Source organism: Sorex araneus, chromosome 6 (genome assembly GCF_027595985.1).
Source record: "Sorex araneus isolate mSorAra2 chromosome 6, mSorAra2.pri, whole genome shotgun sequence".
Classification (NCBI taxonomy): Eukaryota; Metazoa; Chordata; class Mammalia; order Eulipotyphla; family Soricidae; genus Sorex; species Sorex araneus.
The window spans coordinates 152159118-152177093 of record NC_073307.1 but is presented as its reverse complement, the minus strand read 5'-3'; the positions used below and the strand labels follow the sequence as shown (position 1 = coordinate 152177093).

The window sequence follows — 17976 nt, the reverse complement described above, 5'->3', positions numbered from 1 at the left end:
TTTCTGTAGTGTTCCAAATACTCTGATAGTGTGGAGAGTTAGGTAAAATTAATAACATCAGCATTAACAAAAGGAACGATCAAAGTAAAGTCATTTGATATCCTTTTGCATATCCAGATAGTACTACATTATTTATTGTAAGGAGACTAAAATGCACAGGCATTTTATTTTTTAATCTGTCAATATGTTTCTACTTGATTTCTTAAATCGATACATTTGTCACATTTAATGTAAACACCAGCAAACCAGTTATTCTATATGAAGCCTACAATTGAAAACCAGAGCTCTCTCCTCTTCCAAGAAATTTACGATACAGTGATTAAACATTTAATTATGTATCAAGCTCTTAGTAAACAGCTATTTCAACATGCATTATTTTTCTAATTTTACAGTATATAATAAACATTGGTGCTCTGGGTGGAATATCCTAACGGTATAGGAACACCCATATCTGATTTTCACCTTGAGATGTTAATTGACCTCTTAGTAAGGAAGAGCAATTTAATGTTAAAATAGAAATTAGAAGGAATCTAAATGAGTTGTATTAAGAAACTGAATTCTAGCTGCCACAAAGACCTTGTGAATCTTTGAGCATTGCCAATTCATTACTAAGTTTCAGTTTTATCATAATAGTTTAACAATGAGGCCTCTCTTTCCCCAAGTTTAAGTGAATTTTCTGCCATACTCAATACACTCAATGTTCTGTTCACTCTATTTTATTCTATCTATTCTATTCTATTCTATTCTATTCTATTCTATTCTATTCTATTCTATTCTATTCTATTCTATTCTATTCTATTCTATTCTATCAACTCTCTTAAAGTTGGCAGCATAAGAATATGAGTCTATTCAGAACTCTTTAACTTAATATAAAATTAAAGCTACTGAAAATTGAGAAATTCTCATGATTAAATGTTTACTAAAATTAATATGTAGCACTGTAGCACTGTAATCCTGTTCTTCATTGATTTGCTCTAGCAAGCTCCAGTAACACCTCCATTGGGAGACTTGTCATTACTGGTTTTGGCATATCTCATATGTCATGAGTAGGTTGCCAGGCTCTGCGTTGCGAACAGGATAATCTTGATAGCTTGCTGGGCTCTCCGAGAGGGACGGAGGAATCAAACCCAAATCGGCTTCAAGCAAGGCAGATGCCCTACCTGATGTGCTATCAATAGTGATGTTCAGGAATATTTATATGTGCTATGTAGGGAAAATTGCAAAATATGTTGAAAGGACTTACCCACTTGTCTATCTCTGCCTTTAATTGTGTTTGCTTTGGCTTATAATTCAATCAAGTGAAGCAACACAAGTGATAAGCTTGTTCATAGGCATGCATAGTTTTACCAGGACAGATAGTTGATTTCCTTCTCTCCTACAAAGTTTCAATTTTATATCAATTTGTATATTAAAATATAATACTTGAACTAATCTCAATACAGCATCTTGGTTAATACAGTGATTGCAAATCCATTGAAAATGGTGAGTAGTATTTATATCACAACTTTTTATCACAATCATCACATATATATGTATGGTTATATATGTATAAGCATATAAATTTCTCTTTAGGACTTCATATTAAACAACTGCCATTTCATTACTAGCTCCTGGAAGTCTTTTTGAAAACTTTGAATGATTTTTGGAGAGCTGGTGGGGTTCAACCACTCCCTATTATACTCAGGACCTACTCCTGGTTCCATGCTCTGAGACCATTCCAGGCCAAGTTCAGGGGATTTTATATGGTGACTCGTATAGAATCTGGGTTGCCCATACAGAACAAAGGCACATTACCTCTCTGTTATCTCTCTGGCCCCAAATTTTCATGGTTTTAAAGCACCATTATATTATTGTCTCATTTTTCAGAACATTATTTTATTTATATTGTTGCAAATAAGCATATCTTCAATGTCCTCACAGAGTCAATGCCAACACTTTGCCACTTAAATATTTGGATTTTTCAAGGACTCCCATCTGTCACTTAACTGTTTTGTGGAAAGTATACCCCATTCTCTCTGTAAAGAATCAAATTACTTCTTTGCCCATTTTTTTAAAATAAAAGATTGTTGGTTGATTAAGGACTAAAACAATGGCAATTTCTGTAAAGCAAGGAACAATTAATATTATATTCATTGATTATTAGACGGATTATAGGAGTCAGGTCATTTTCTTTCAGCAATTCTAAAAATTAACTTGAAAAATAGTTGTCAAAGAAAATTTCAGCTTAGCAGTTTTGCATAACTAATTTTGGGGTCTGAACTCATTGATTATTATTTTAAACCTTTCACTATTATTTTTCCAGTAAAAGAATCAATAATAATGGTGTAATTTATATAGAAAAAAATAGTGTAAAATCTCAAGAATGTTGCAAACTACAGAATGAGATAAAATGTTCAGGATTAAAAATTAAATATGAATGATGAATGGGTAGATGGGAGAACAAAGGATTAGGAAAAAATTAAGAGTCCAAAGAAGAAACAGAGCTTGTTTCCTTTTTTTAAATGCAGTTGATATGGTAGAGTAAAAGTGGAGGTATCAAAGAGTTCGGAAAAATTACCTATTCTTGAAAGAAATAATCTATATTGAGCCCTACAGCAATCTTGACAACTGTGTTTATATTCCCTTGAAGAAAACTTTCTAAACTTTAGTAAACTTATTTGTGTATTGGAAAATTCTAAAACCAATGCATAATCAAAAAATTTATTAGATTTTAAAATGTATTAATAGTCTTAACAAGGAGGTGCTAAATATGCTTTTCTTGATATTCTTTTTCTTTTTTGAATAAAACCTGAACTTGAATGTTTTATTTTCCATGAGGTTTTCTCATAACATTAATTTCTATGTGAAAAATGAGTGAATATAAAGAAAAATAGAATGTAATAATTTTATCCAACTCTAATATTATCTCAGGTCATGTTAGAAACACTTACCAGACAAGTACCTTTCTTTCACTTTCTTCTTATGCCACTGGAGTGGTACGATCCATATGACAGTGTAAAATCTATTTTAAATTTAAATAGTTTTGTAAAATAGGCCCAGAGAAACCTTTTTTAGTAAACCATTTGAGATTTGAGTCAAACAATGTGTTCATGGAAGTATAAGTTAAAAAATACCCTCCTCCTAGAGGACTATGATTCCTACTGATAATATAAGATCTTTATATTATGGCAGTGAGGGATTTGAGGCTGATTTTAAGGTCTTCCATCGGATCCTAGATACACACTCTGATTTCCAAGTCTCAGTGGGGAAAAGAGCTGGGAAAACAATTAATTAGTTCTACTGAGACACTAATTAGACAAAAAATTACGTAATGTTTTCTTCACCTTAAAATGACTCAAAATATATGCTGGCTCCCAAAATAGTCACTATTGCAAACTGAATTCTATTTGTTGCATAATATGATCTAACCAATTCAAGAAATTTCTCAGAAACTATCAGAATGTTCTGTATGATAGGGTTGCAGAATAAATTTCAAGGGAGTAAAAGTGAATCTAAGTAGCTGTTATTAATTAGACTATGTGCAAACAGTTAACCCATGTAGGGAAGACTAATTAAAGGTTAAGTTAATGACTTGGATGATATACTACATGTGCTCCTCTGTTGAAGTGGAATTCCACAAATATAAGGGCACAATCTGTGGCATGAATTTTAGGATGTGCTCTGCCCAATGAGGAAATGTATGGCTATATATGTGTGTGTGTGTTTGTGTGTGTGTGTTTGTGTGTAAGCTTGGGGAGTGAACTCATTTTGTATTACTTTAAAACTTTCTATTTTCAACTTATATGTAAATATAGGTATGCTGGCCTGGAGCAGGTAGGGCATTTGCCTTGCATGCAGCTGGCCCGGTTCAATTCCTCCATCCTTCTCAGAGAGCCCAGCAAGCTACTGAGAGTACTTTGCCCGCACAGCAGAGCCTGGCAAACTACCCATGGCATATTCTATATGCCAAAAACAGTAATAACAAGTCTCACAATGGAGACGTCACTGGTGCCCACTCTAGCAAATCGATGAACAAAGGGATGACAATGACAGTGACAGATATTGTAAAGGTGAAGGAGTGTAATCTTAAAAGCTGATGAAAAGTGAACGTATGTATAGCACATGGAAAAACTGTCATATTTAATTATATTCAAATGGTCTTAGTTTCTCTGCATATACTGAAATTGGAATCGGAGAACAAAATGAGTTGATGTAAAAATCTTTCTGGATCATAATTTCCTCATCATTCTATCTCAATTATATCAATAGAAATATCCAGGGTTAGCAATTTCGAATTTGTAATTTATAGTACACATTACATATTAAATATGAGTCTGTGGATTCTCCTTTAATTTCTCTGCATATAATTATTTTGATAATTGTACTGGTTTTATAAAGTGTTGGATATAAGTCTTGATCTTTTCCTAAAGATTACTGGGACAAGGAATTCATCTCCTTTGTGTTTATGTCATGATAGTAAATCAAAATAAAAGTAATATAAAAATTGAAAACAATGATACACTTGAACTTATGAAGGAAGACGTTTTATGCTATGTTTAATGGAATAAAAATGTTTTAATGAGTTATATTGGTTATCTGCATATCTGTGGAACAAATTAGAATATTGATATGGCTTTTGGTGTAAAGTTATTTTATTAACTTATTAAATACATACTTTTCACCGCTAATTCTCTTGATTCTAGTTTAGTTATTAAAAAAAACAAAATCAAGAATGCAATTACACTCTCTTGGATACTTTATTTAGGCTGTTCTCAAAATAGAACACACATATTTTTAAGATTTAGGAGTATAAAACAATGAATGTGTATTACAGGATTTTAAAACTTATGTTGTCTTCATTAATTTTATAGATATTTCTGGGTAAAAGGTCCAAGTTGTACTTCAAAAGTTTGTAAGAGTGAATCAACACAATAAAATGTATTTTCAGCATGTTATCTTTTATTGTTGTTTGAAGGATATTTAAGAGAAATATTTTATTATATGTGGTGCTATTTCCTTTAGTAGCAACAATTCATTTTTACATATGTTACATACCTGAATCTTTAAAAAAACCTCAATATTTTTCCACCTAAGCATATTTTCCAAAGATTGTATTTCATATACAATTATGTATGTATACAATTATGTATATGATGTATTTCATATACAATTATGTATTTCATATACAATTATGTATAAAGAGATTTATACATTATGCATTTAAAATTACCTACTTGAATTAGAACATGTTTAATGTAGTTGTTTTTCAGATATGTTTTTTTTTAATTTTTTTATTGAGTCACCATGTAAAGTTACAAATTTTTCAGGTTTAAATCTCAGTTATACAATGCTCGAATACCCATCCCTTCACCAGTGCACATATTCCACCACCAAGAATCCGAGTATAGCTACACCCCGCACCCCCACACCCCTAACCCCCCAGGCCCCTAGCCCCCCCTTTAGCCCCCCCGCCTGTGTAACTAATAAATTTCACTTTACTTTCACTTTGATTGCATTCAATATTTCAAGAAAACTCACTATTATTGTTTGGAGAGTCTCTCCCCTAAAGTCAGACCTGCTGAAAAGGAAGCATTAGATAATTTGTTTTCCATTGCTGAGGATGAAGAGGTATAAGTTCGAGTGACCACACTTAGCAGCCTCTCGGTTTTGGGTTTCTGTATTTTAGTATTTTAGTAACTAAGTCCAGAGAGATATCTGCCAAAAGTTGCATCATTGCCAACTTGTACTTCTCAGTTACATTATATTCCACATATGAGTGCAATCTTTCTATGTCTGTCTCTTTCTTTCTGACTCATTTCACTCAACATGATACTTTCCATGGTGATCCATTTACATGCAAATTTCATGATTTCATGTTTTCTGACAGCTACATAGTATTCCATTGTGTAGATGTACCAGAGTTTCTTTAACCAGTCATCTGTTTTGGGACACTCTGTTTTTTTTCCAGATTCTGGCTATTGTAAACAGTGCTCCAATGAACATAGAAATACATATGCCATCTCTACTATACCTTTTTGCCTCTCCGGGATATATTCCCAGGAGTGGTATTGCTGGGTCAAATGGGAGCTCAATTTCTAATTTTTTGAGAATCGTCCATATTGTTTTCCAGAAGGGCTGAACCAGTCGGCATTCCCACCAGCAGTGAAGAAGAGTCCCTTTCTCCCCGCATCCACGCCAACACCGGTTGTTTTTGTTTTTGGGGATATGGGCCAGTCTCTGTGGTGTGAGATGATATCTCATGGTTGTTTTGATCTGAATTTCCCTGATGACTAGTGATGTGGAACATTTTCTCATGTGCCTCTGAGCCATTCGGATTTCTTCTTTAGGAAAGTTTCTGTTCATTTCATCACCCCATTTTTTGATCGGGTTGGCAGTTTTCTTCTTGTGGAGTTCAACCAGTGCATTGTATATCCTTGTTATCAACCCTTTATCGGATGAGTACTGCGTAAATATCCTTTCCCATTCTGTAGATTGTCTTTGTACTTTGGTCACTGTTTCTCTTGAGGTGCAGAAGCTTCTTAGTTTGAGATAGTCCCATTTATTTATCTCTGTTTTCACTTGCTTGGCCAGTGGTGTGCCAGCTTTGAAGATACCTTTGGCTTCAATGTTGTGGAGGGTTTTGCCAACCTTGTCTTCAACGTACCATAGGGATTCTGGTCTGATGTTGAGGTCTTTAATCCATTTTGATCTGACTTTTGTACATGGTGATAGGTGGAGGTCTAGGCTCATTTTTTTGCATGTAGCCGTCCAGTTTTGCCAGCACAATTTGTTAAACATGCTTACCTTGCTCCACTTCGCCCTTTTTGCTCCCTTATCAAAGATTAGATGGTCATATATTTGGGGGGATGTGTCAGAGTATTCAACCCTGTTCCATTGGTCTGCCACTCTGCCTTTGTTCCAGTACCAAGCTGTTTTAATGACTACCGCTTTGTAGTAGAGTTGGAAGTTGGGGAGGTTGATTCCTCCCATTTTCTTTTCCCCAAGAATTGCTTTAGCTATTTGTGAGGGCTTATTGTTCCATATGAATTTCAGGAGCGCTTGCTCCATTTCTTTGAAGAATGACAAGGGTATCCCTATAGGGATTACATTGAATTTGTACAATGCTTTGGGGAGAATTGCCATTTTGACAATATTAATTCTTCCAATCCATGAGCAGAGGATATTTTTCCATTCCCTCATGTCTTCTTTTATTTCCTGAAGTAGTTTTCATTATACAAGTCCTTTACCTCCTTAGTTAAGCTGATTCCGAGGTATTTGATTTTTTGAGGTGCAATTGTGAACGGGATAGCTTTTATTATGTCGCTTTCTTCTCTCTCACTATTTGCATATAAGAAAGCCATGGACTTTTGGGTATTGATTTTATTGCCTGCAACTTTACTATACGAGTCTATTGTTTCTAGGAGTTTCTTGGTAGAGGTTTTAGGGTTTTCTAAGTATAATATCATATCATCAGCGAATAGTGAGAGCTTGATTTCTTCCTTTCCTACCTGAATGCCCTTACTATCTTTTTCTTGCCTAATCGCTATTGCAAGTACTTCCAGTACTATATTAAACAGAAGAGGAGAGAGTGGACATCCTTATCTTGTCCCTGTTCTCAGAGGGAAGGGTCTTTCTCCATTAAGGATGATGCTTGCCGTAGGCTTGTGATAGATGGCTTTGACTATATTGAGAAAGGTCCCTTCTATACCCATTTTGGGGAGAGTTTTCATCATATATGGGTGCTGGATCTGGTCAAATGCTTTCTCTGCATCTATTGATATGATTATTTTTTTTTTATCTTTTCTTTTGTTGATATGATGGATTATGTTGATTGATTTCGAATGCTAAACCATCCTTGCATTGCCGAGATGAATCCCATTTGGTCATGGTGTATGATCTTTTGGATGAGTTGTTGAATTCTGTTTGCTAATATTTTGTTGAGAATCTTTGCATCTGTATTCATCAGGGATATTGGCCTGTAGTTTTCTTTTTTGTGGTGTCCTTGTTTGCTTTGGTATTAGGGAGATGTGAGCCTCATAGAAACTGTTTGGGAGGGTTTCTGTTTCTTCAATTTCCTGGAAAAGCTTGAGAAGAACTGGCTATAGGTCCTCTTTAAATGTTTGGAAGAATTAGCTAGTGAATCCGTCTGGGCCTGGGGTTTTGTTTTTGGGAAGACTTTTGATTACTGTTTCAATTTCCTTGATGTTAATAGGACTATTCAGGAACTCCAGGTCTTCTTGGTTAAGCCTTGGGAGATTGTAGGAATCCAGGAATTTATCCATTTCTTCTAGGTTCTTTTGTTTCATGGCATACAGATGATGTTTTGAATTTCATTGGTTTCTGTTGCGATGTCCCCCTTTTAATTTCTGATTCTACTTATAAGTGTTCTCTCTCTCTCTTTCTTTGTGAGTCTTGCTAGTGGTTTATCAATATTATTTATTTTCTCAAAGAACCAGCTCTTGGTTTCATTGATCTTTCGAATTATCTTTTGGGTTTCCATGTCGTTAATTTCTGCTCTAAGTTTTATTATCTCTTTCTTTCTGCCTTGTTTAGCTCCTTTTGTTGGTCCTTTTCTAAGGTCTTGAGCTGTGAAGTCAAGTTATTTATGTGGGCCCTTTCTTCCTTCCTGAGATATGCTTGCAGAGCTATAAATTTTCCCCTTAAAACAGCTTTAGCTGGGTCGCACAGGTTCTGGTAGCTCGTGTCTTCATTCTCATTTGTTTCCAGGTACCTTTTGATTTCCTTCCTGACCCACTCATTGCTCAACATCGAGCTATTTAATTTCCAGGAGTTTGATTTATTTTTCTGCATCTGTCCATGATTAACTTCTATTTTCAGTGCATCATGGTCTGAAAAAATAGCTGGTACAATGTCTATTTTGTTGATTCTGTTGAAGTATGTTCCGTGGCCCAGCGCATGGTCTATTCTGGAAAATGTTCCATGTGCACTGGAAAAGAATGTGTATTCCCCTTTTTTTGGATATAGAGCCCTGTATAGATCTATTAGCCCTCTCTCTTCTATTTCTTCCTTCAAAGCCATTATTTCCTTGAAGAGTTTTAATCTTCTTTATCTGTCCAGAGGTGATAGGGCGGTTTTGAAGTCTCCACCTACTATTGTGTTGCCCACAATGTCCTTCTTAAGGTCTGTTAGCAGCTGTTGTAGGTATTTAGCTGGTCCCTCATTGGGTGCATACACGTTTAGGAGTGTGATTTCTTCCTGCTGTACATATCCCTTGATTAATAAAAAGTGGCCTTCACTATCCCTTCTAATCTTTTTCAACCTGAAGTCTATGTTGTCTGATACTAGTAAAGCCACCCCAGCTTTTAAAGGGAGTTGTTTGCTTGCAGAATTGTTTTCCATCCTTTGACTTTGAGTCTGTGTTTGTTCTGGCTATTCAGCTGTGTTTCTTGCAGGCAGCAGAATGTTGGGTTGAGTCTCTGAATCCATTTTGCCAGTCTGTGTCTCTTAATTGGTGAATTAAGACCATTGACATTGAGAGAGATTATTGTCATAGGGTTTTGTGCTATCTTTCTGTAAATGTTTGTTGTGCTTGTAGGGGTTTTTCTTGTCTTATAGTAGCCCCTTTAGCCCTTCTTTTAGGTTTGGTTTAGAGTCTATGAAGTTCCTGAGTTGTTGTTTATCCACAAAATAGTGTATAATTCCTTCAAGTTTGAATGAGAGTTTGGCCGGATAAAGTATTCTTGGTGAGGCATTCATTTAATTGAGTTTTTTCACTATATCCCACCACTGCCTTCGAGCTTGAAGGATTTCCTCCGATAGGTCTGCTGTGAACCTAAGGGGTGCTCCATTGTATGTGATTTCCTTCTTCAACCTTGCAGCTTGCAGTAATGTGTCTCTATCTGTTACGTCCATCATCCTAACTATGATATGTCTTGGAGTTTTTCTGTTAGGGTCTCTTTTAGCTGGTACCCTTCTGGCTCCTTGAATCTGGATGTCTGCATTGTCCAGCTCTGGGAACTTTTCAGCAATGATTTTTTTGACTGTGGCTTTTTCATTGGGGTTGGTTCCCTGTCCTTCTGGTAGTCCAATGATTCTAATGTTGTTCCTCTTGAATTCATCCCCTAGGACTCTAATTCTCCCTAGAGCTATTTTGAGGTCTCTCCCCATTGATTGTTGTTACCTATAGCCTGCCTGGAGCTGATCTTCAAGCTCACTGATTCTGTCCTCTGCTGCAGTCATTCTATTATTGAGGGCACCCACTGAGTTTTTTTAATTCATCTACCGAATCCTTTATTTGTGATATTTCCTTCTGTAGGTTTTTTCTTTCTGTTCTCATTCCTTCCCGTAATTTCTCAGCTGTCTGTTGTATCGTTTCTGTGAGGTCTGCCTTTAATGTAACAAATACCTTGTCAAACTTTCGATTGAGTTGATTGAACATCTTGAGGATTTCACCTCCTCTGAATTCTTTATTGGAGAGCTCCAGTTTGTAGGTAAGGTCTACTGATGCATCAAGACTCTTTTCTTCGTCCTCCCCTTGTGGCGGGGATTTGCGCTGTTTCTTCATATTGCTGTGGTAGTATAGAAAAGGGGCCTTGAAGTTCACCTCTGGTTGTGAAAAAGAATTCTGAATGGGCTTGGTCAGTGGTGATCACTTTCTTTTGTACTCCCTCTAGAACATGTCCCTCTCTGATGTTCCTCTATTATTTATGTGAAACTTCAAGCAATACTTTTTGAGAGTGAGGTCCGTTACCTTTGGCTTGAAAAACTGCTTCTATTCATTGGTAGTTTTCGAAATTTGGAATTAGCTAAGAACTTTTTTAGGAAGTATTTTAAGGCCCTCTAAGATGATAATCAGGGATATAGGTGATGAATATTGAGAAGTACCAAATAATTGCTTGGTATTTCTAAAAAAATATCTGTGGCCTCATTAGCGTCCCAGTTCCGGAGGAGGAGGCCACGCCCACTTCGTTGAAGCCACGCCCGCTTTCGTTGAGGCCACGCCCACTAACACAATGTGGCTGGGTGACCTCAAGGGGGGGGGGTGCAGGTGCGGATGGGATGGCGCGGGTTCACTCCATTAACCTTTCAGATATGTTTGAGGAAAACTCAGTATGCCTCAATTACCCCTAGAGGACTAAGGATGTTACTTGTGAAGTAGTACTAGAAATGCCACTGGGGTTCCATTTGAACATAAATGCACAGATAAATCTTATCTTATTTATTTTATTCATAACCAGTTTCCACTTACATGTTAATAACATTCAAGATCATCTAATTTTTCTACAACTTGATAGGCACATGTTTGCTTTTTTCCTGTTTATTCCACACCCCATCATACAGAATATTCCCATGTCTATTTAATCAATGGCTTGGCATTGGTTAAATCAAAACATATGCAAATCCAATGTTATTGCAAAAAGAAACCCAATTAACAGCGTGGATTTGTTCCTGGAAAGTGTGAATTCAAGGAAATAACATATAACAAAAAAAAATTCACATTAATGTCACTTGTTTCTTATACCTATATATCATGGTATATAGATATTATTAAATATTTACTTATCAATTTTGAAATGAAATGACACTAAAAATGAAAATTACCTGAATATGATGTGCTTATAATTTTATGTAAAACTAAAGGTAAATCAGATTAATTTTTTGATGATGTGGGCCCACAATCAGTGTTGTTCATGGCTCATGTCTGGCATTGGTTAGACGGTGCCAGGAATCAACCTCAGGTCAGCTGAGTGTGAGATAATCACCCTGCCCATTGTATTATCTTGTAGACATGAAGATTTTATTTTTTGAGAATAAAGTAAAACAATCAGTCTGTGCAGGGAACTAAAATAACTATAACTAAGAGGATATGGAGAGCCATCATTGCCTACTTTAGAGTAAAATTAGCTGTCTTACTGAAACCATAAAGCACAAGATTCTGAAAAGAATACTGAAGATTTTTGTTGCATAATTTTGAAGAGACGTTAAATTTATTTATTTATTTATTTATTTTACAGTTTTATTTATTTATTTTTTAAAATTTATTTTATTGAATCACCATGTGGAAAGTCGCAAAGTTCTCAGGCTTATGTCTCAGTTATACAATGCTCAAACACCTGTCCTTTCACCAGTGCCCATATTCCACCACCAAAAAAAAAAAAACAGTATACATCCAACCCCCCACTCCCCAACCACCCTCCCGCATAACTGATAAATTTCACTTCCTTTTCTCTTTACATTGATTACATTTCATATTTCAACACAAAACTCACTATTGTTGTTGGAATTTCAACACAGAACTCACCATTCTTGTTGAAATTTATCCCCCAAGAATAAGGCCCTATTGACAGGGAAATATTTGATAATTAGTTTTCCACTGATGAGAATGAAGAGATATAAAGTCTTAAGTTTTAGGATTTCTGTATTTTAGTAATTAAGTCCAGGGATATTTAAGTTGGAAATTGAATCATTTCCCTTCCTGGAGCAGCATGGAGCAAAAGCTTAGTTCACAGTCTGGATACATGGCTGCAAGCACTCACTGGAACCCCAAGTCATATAGCTGGCTCTGGATCCTGTTCGTTAAGCAGCCAAGCGGCTGTGCCACCCGGGCAGAGCTCAAGCCAGCACTGGCCCCAGCCCGAGACTGCCCAGGCGTCCCACTGTTTCAAGTTCAAAGCACATTTTTTCTTTTTTTTTTCCCCACGCCTCCAAGTTCATACCTGCTTAAAAGTCCCATAAAATGGCAGACACCACACCTCTTCCTCCCTGAGGGAAGAAAAACCAAGGAAGGATATTTCCCCTCTTAGCCAGCGTGGGGCAAAAGCTTAGTTCACAGTCTGGATACATGGCTGCAAGCACTCGCTGGAACCCCAAGTCATATAGCTGGCTCTGGATCCTGCTATCCTGCTCGTTCAGCAACCAAGCGGCTGTGCAAAGGCATGGCCACCCAGGTCGTTAAATTTATTTTTAAAATAAGGGATGGATTTTATAGCAGGTAGGGTGCTTGCCTGGTACACACCTAATCTGAGCGTAATCCTGGGACCACATATGGTCCACAGAACCTGCTAAGAATAATCCCTGAGTGCTGAGCCAGGAGTGATTCAAAATAAAAAACAAAACAAATTATTTTAAAATATTTTTATTAAAGAACTGTGCTTTACATATCATAGTTAAATTTCAGATACACAATATTCTAGCACAATCCTACCACCATTGTCAACTTCCTTCACCAGTATCCCCTAGTTACCTTCTCTTCCCTTCCTGCCTCCAAGCCTGCCACATCCATGACAGGCACGTTTTAAGTTTGATTGTCGAAGTTTGGATCTCAGGCTTTAAGTGGTGTTAACTCTGTGGTTTGGATAGTTAGCCAGAACACTCCACTATACCCCTGATATTCCCAAGAAACCTTGATCCCTGCCTCCATTACTTCCTGTCTCTTCTTTTACTATCCCCACTTCCCCTCAGTTTATTTCCTTCTTTGATCTCTACATATTCTGGTATCAAGGGTGATCTACACATACCCCCTCCTTTAATACATTGCATTTCATCATTAAGTTATTCTACATACCACCTGTGAGTAAGATCATCTGGTCCTTCTTCTGTCTTAGTTCATTTAGCATACCTTCCAGTTTCATCCATGCTGTAGCAAATTGTGTCATTCTGCTTACTTATAACTGCAGAGTATTATTCTGTGTCTATGATGCCATATCTTAAGGATCCATTTTGTTGGACACCATAGCTTAGCTATTGTACTAAGTGCTGCAATGAATAGTGGTGTCCATATATCCTTTTGGATCAATATTTTTGTGTACTGGATGTAGAGACCCAAAATGGAATTCTTGGGCTTTACAGCGCTCAAATCTTTTTTTCTGAAAAATCTCCATACTGTTTTCCACAAAGATCAATCAGATAATATTCCAAGCAGCAATAGATGAATGATTATTTTCACTACAATCTGACCAACACAATGCTTTTTAGGCACTGGATTTAAAAAGTATTACAATGGACTTTGAGATAAAATTTTATCAATTCCAATTCCATCACCAGTGATTTCAGCCCTCCACCAAATACCTTAGGTTCCTTTTATACCCCAGTCCATTTTAAAGTTTATTATAGTTTGAGCTCCATGCTTACAGTAATTTTGGATCTACTGACTTAGATTTTTTTAAAACAACATAACTTTTTTTCTAAAAAGTTCCCCAGAAAAAATACTGACACACAAATTTTAAAATTAAATCTTAAAACAGTGTTGAAAAGATAAAGCATGATTTACATCAAAATAGGGGATGTTAAATTTGAAAATAGACTCTTATGCATATTGTAATTGGATTACATTAGAATTAATATGGAATTAGATCAATTTTCTTTGGCCGGAGAAATTGTACAGCACATAGGATATTGCCTTGCATGTGACCAACCTGGATTCAATCTCCAGCATCCCATATGGTCCCTTGGGCTCCACCAGGAGTGATCCCTAAGTTCAGAGACAGACCAAGACTTGAAACTTGTCAGTATGACTCCCAAACCAGATTGAATAATGAAATAAAATTAGATCCATTTCGATTTCTGGCATCTATTTTTTTTTGGAAGTAGCACACTTGGCAATGCTCAGAGTTTACTCCTGGTTCTGTGCTCAGGGATAACTTGATGTTTCTAGGAATCAAACCAGCATCACCTGCTGAGAAGTCAAGCCCCTTAATTTCTTTCCTAGCTAGCTGTCAGTAATTCATAGAAACTTAAGACCCTACTGAACTGAATAAATACTGGTTGCAGGTACAGTTGGGTTAAAGATAAAGAAACCAAAGGAGAATCTTGGATTGTGTGGGTGAGCCATCTAATGTTCTCTTACATTCAGTGAGTATTATAACTATCTAAGAGGCTATTTCACACAGATAACTCACATATATCATACACATACATACGTGGTATATATATGTATATATGTATGCAAAAATGCATATAAAAGATTCTAAAAGCTTATGGAAATATAATAGGACACAAATATACGTGTCCCATGCTTAAATAAAGACAAAATGAATTTGCTAAGATGAGCTGTACACAGAGAATGAGAAAAATACACTGTATCATGAGTATGCATTAATGGCCAACCAGGAAATTGAGTCTAAATACACTATTACAAAAAAGCATTCCAAAGACTTAAAACTTGTAGAAAGGCAAAAAGATCTGATGCAGCTCAACTATAAAATGTGGGAAGCATATAGGTAGTGTTTGCCTCTGTGACTTTTCATTCATATCTACTTAATACATTGCATCTCCTCAAAGGTCTCTGACAAAACATCCCATCTAACTTAGAAAGTGACATTTCAAAAATAATTTAGATCCCAATACCCTCTTGAGAGCTGCTTTCACATCCTTGTTCCTTAGACTGTAGATGAGGGGGTTCAGCATGGGGATCACTACCGTGTAGAAAACCGTGGCCACTTTGTCGGTGTCTGCAGAGTTGCCCGTGCTGGGCCGGCAGTAGATGAAAAGGATTGTTCCCTGGAACACAATGATGGCTGTGAGGTGAGAGGCGCAGGTGGAAAAGGCTTTGCGTCTTCCCTCCGCAGAGCGCATCCTCAGGATGGTGACAAGGATAAACAGGTAGGAGGTGAATATGATCACGATGGTGACGATCTCATTGAATGTGGCCAGAATGTAGATCACGAGTACATTCAGACTGGTGTCGGAACAAGCAAGAGAAAGAATTGGGGGTAAATCGCAGAAGAAGTGGTTAATCACATTTGATCTGTAGGATGGGATTTTTAGAGCCAGACACAAGTGGGTAAGAGAACACACAGTCCCAACAAGGTAACAAGCAGAGACCAGCAGCATCCTGAGAGACTCCGACATGTTGACTGTGTACAGCAGTGGGCTACAAATGGCCAGGAAGCGGTCATAGGCCATCACAGCCAACAGAAAGACCTCTGTGATTGCAAACATACAAAAGAAATAGAATTGCACCATGCATCCCAGGAAGGAGATGGATTTCTCCTGGTTTAAGACATTCGGTAGCATCCTGGGCACAATGATGGAGGAATAGCAAAAGTCCACGATGGACAAGTGGCTGAGGAAAAAGTACATGGGGTGTGGAGTTGTGAGCTGACATGTATCAGAGCAATCATGCCCAGGTTTCCCAAAACAGTGACTCCATATATAAGAAGGAACAGAAGGGAGAGAAACACTCTTAGCTCTGGGTCATCTGATAACCCCACGAGAATAAATTCTGTTACAGCCGTGCAGTTCTCCTGTCCCATGTCCATCTTTCATTGGTCAGGTTTGGGAAATCAAATGGAAAGTTTCTGTTTATTCTGAAAAGTGAATAAAACAGGAAATATCGTGGGTTCAAATCACCTCAAGATTTGGCCACTTTGATATCAGACACTATAATTGAAGTATTACCATGCAATTAAGACATATTAAAAGTTTAATACCTCGCATAAATTGGGAGACACTTATTTAACTATCAATAGAATCCATGATTCTTTTTTCCTCCTACAATGTATTGAATTTATGAATTTTGTGTCGTAAGTTTATACTAGGTACAGTTACTTGTTTTAATTTTTCCTAGAAAGTATTCTTTTTGCCTACATAATAAGGTATTTTTCTTTGCAGAGGAGGACCATCTAATGTATCCTATTTCAACAACAAAAAAGTAGATTTTTTTGTTTCTATTATTAACTGCATTCATTTTTAGCAGAAGAAAACATACTGTACAATTCTATTTTTAAAAACAGTCATCAAGTTCTTTCAGATTGTATGTGAAAACATTTCTTTAAATTTAAAGCAGAGCATCATGATTAGATTATGGAAACACTCAGAATGGCATTCAAATTTAATGCACTATATTGAAAATAGGATCATAGTGATTAGACTAAAAAATGTCTGAGTTCACTACAAACCATATTTCTTAAAATCTGTTAGACATCAATTATGCAAATATAAACCCTGACAATAGTAATATAAATAATTTGTATGAGATTTCTTATTTGGTTGTTAAAGAGAATACTTAGTAACATTGAAAAGATTCTTAAATATTCAAGTTAGTAGTATGTTATCAAACATTTTTATATATTAACATCATTGGCTGGAGAGTTAGTGCAAAGAACTGGAGCATGTATTTCCACACTCAGGAGCACAGGTTTGATCCCAGTACTTGAAAGACCTCCTGGTATCCCCTCACCAATGTGAAAGGAATAATACAGATAGGAAAATAAAACATAATTAAAAAGTACTAAAAATAGAAAGCTTGTTTAAAACTTGGCACATCATTTTAAGTTACACTATTATTTGAAATTATTCTTAATTGTACTGTAGCACTATTGTCCAGTTGTTCATTGATTTGCTAAGGCGAGCACCAGTAACATTTCCATTGTGAGACTTATTGTTACTGTTTTGGGCATATTAAATATGCCACGGGTGGCTTGCCAGACTCTGCTGTGCAGATGAGTTACTCTTGGTAGTTTGCCAATCTCTTCAAGAGGGACGGAGGAATCAAACCCAGGTCAGCTGCATGCAAGGCAAAAGCCCTACCCACTGTGCTATTGCTCCAGTCCATTCTTAATTACAGATACTATTTTTAATGAATGTCTAAAGCTTAGTACAAATGGATACTACACTTAGTGTCTTAGGGTACATGTGTATATATAAATGAATCTATTGGAGAGAGAATGAATTCATTTGACTGAGATCTCATACATTTTCACTTTGATTTGCCTAAGATGCAAGAAAGATGAATTTCATCTACATTTAAAAAGTAAATGACCCAGAGCATTACTTTAGAGAAGTGTTTATATGTAAACATTACATACAAGGGGTAGGAAATTCAGGACTCTCCCTAACAAAAGGAAAATGAAGTTGAGTGATTTTATTCTCTGGACACTTTTCTAGGCAGCAAGATGAAGTCATATACATTTAGACCATAAAATTCAGTCAAATGATTCAGGTCTGGAAAATTAGCCTTGTATATTCCAAGATCACAAACTAATTTTAAATAAATAAAAACCTATAACTTTACTGAAGTTATTCTTTTTTTATATT

At 36.3% G+C, this 17976-nt stretch overlaps 1 pseudogene; it reads right to left on the bottom strand.

Annotated features, from left to right (window-relative positions):
- Window positions 1-15240: 15240 nt before the first annotated feature.
- Window positions 15241-16199, bottom strand: LOC101555072 (olfactory receptor 5L1-like; annotated as a pseudogene).
- Window positions 16200-17976: the final 1777 nt, after the last annotated feature.